The sequence below is a fragment of the Perkinsus marinus genome (genome assembly GCF_000006405.1).
Source record: "Perkinsus marinus ATCC 50983 genomic scaffold scf_1104296945818, whole genome shotgun sequence".
Classification (NCBI taxonomy): domain Eukaryota; phylum Perkinsozoa; order Perkinsida; family Perkinsidae; genus Perkinsus; species Perkinsus marinus.
The window spans coordinates 1-1,479 of record NW_003211052.1 but is presented as its reverse complement, the minus strand read 5'-3'; the positions used below and the strand labels follow the sequence as shown (position 1 = coordinate 1,479).

Here is a 1,479-nt window from a genome sequence, read left to right as displayed (position 1 = left end):
AGAAGTTGTTGGTCTGCCAACGAACGATCTCCAATGAATTGACCCCTTTAAGAACACTATGTAATGGAGGCCCCTCTATGAGGAGCAAGAGTTTTGTGATCTATAATGGAGGCCCCTATATGAGAAGCAAGAGTTTTGCGATCTATTCAGCGTGTCGGATGGGACACCATGTGTGCCATGAAGTTAATGGGGGGCAGAGATGGTGGGACAAATCTCAAATTTACTGGTCTCGTGGCCTAATGGATAAGGCGTTGGTCTTCGGAACCGAAGGTTGGGGGTTTGAGTCCCATCGAGATCGTCTCCACGCCGGGAAGCGCCCATATACGGATGCCACAGGCCTTACAGATGTCGATGTTCATTGTATACCCTTGTTACTCGTCGGGATACATGCTGAGGCTAAGGGTACAAGAAGATTGTTGGTCTGCCAACGAACGATCTCCAATGAATTGACCTCATTGAAAACACTATGTAATGGAGGCCCCTCTATGAGGAGCAAGAGTTTTGTGATCTATTCAGCGTCTCGAATGCGAAATCATGTGTGCCGTTAAGTCAGTGTTGCGCGTAGTGACGAGATAGTGGGGTAAATCTCAAATTTAGTGGTCTCGTGGCCTAATGGATAAGGCGTTGGTCTTCGGAACCAAAGACTATGGGTTCGAGTCCCATCGAGATCATCTCTACGCCGGGAAGCGCCCATATACGGATGCCACTGGCCGTACAGATGTCGATGTTGATTGTATACCCTTGTGACTCGTCGGGATACATGCTGAGGCTAAGGGTACAAGAAGATTGTTGGTCTGCCAACGAACGATCTCCAATGAATTGACCTCATTTAGAACACTATGTAATGGGGGCCCCTCTATGAGGAGCAAGAGTTTTGTGATCTATTCAGCGTCTCGAATGCGAAATCATGTGTGCCGTTAAGTCAGTGTTGCGCGTAGTGACGAGATAGTGGGGTAAATCTTAAACTCATTGGTCTCGTGGCCTAATGGATAAGGCGTTGGTCTTCGGAACCAAAGACTATGGGTTCGAGTTCCATCGAGATCGTTTCTACGCCGGGAAGCGCTCATATACGGATGACACTGGCCGTACAGATGTCGATGTTGATTGTATACCCTTGTGACTCGTCGGGATACATGCTGAGGCTAAGGGTACAAGAAGATTGTTGGTCTGCCAACGAACGATCTCCAATGAATTGACCCCTTTAAGAACACTATGTAATGGAGGCCCCTCTATGAGGAGCAAGAGTTTTGTGATCTATAATGGAGGCCCCTATATGAGAAGCAAGAGTTTTGCGATCTATTCAGCGTGTCGGATGGGACACCATGTGTGCCATGAAGTTAATGGGGGGCAGAGATGGTGGGACAAATCTCAAATTTACTGGTCTCGTGGCCTAATGGATAAGGCGTTGGTCTTCGGAACCGACGTTGGGGGTTTGAGTCCCATCGAGATCGTCTCCACGCCGGGAAGCGCCCATATACG

The 1,479-nt window shown here is 48.5% G+C and overlaps 4 non-coding genes across 4 annotated transcripts; all 4 read left to right on the top strand.

Annotated features, from left to right (window-relative positions):
* Positions 1-225: 225 nt before the first annotated feature.
* Positions 226-298, top strand: Pmar_PMAR027300. Its single transcript has one exon. It is a non-coding gene; the product is annotated as a tRNA-Arg (tRNA).
* A 300-nt stretch (positions 299-598) lies between these two features.
* Positions 599-671, top strand: Pmar_PMAR027299. Its single transcript has one exon. It is a non-coding gene; the product is annotated as a tRNA-Arg (tRNA).
* A 300-nt stretch (positions 672-971) lies between these two features.
* Pmar_PMAR027298 lies at positions 972-1,044 on the top strand. The gene has a single exon. It is a non-coding gene; the product is annotated as a tRNA-Arg (tRNA).
* Positions 1,045-1,379: 335 nt separating this feature from the next.
* On the top strand, positions 1,380-1,451 carry Pmar_PMAR027297. Its single transcript has one exon. It is a non-coding gene; the product is annotated as a tRNA-Arg (tRNA).
* The last annotated feature ends 28 nt before the right edge of the window (positions 1,452-1,479 follow it).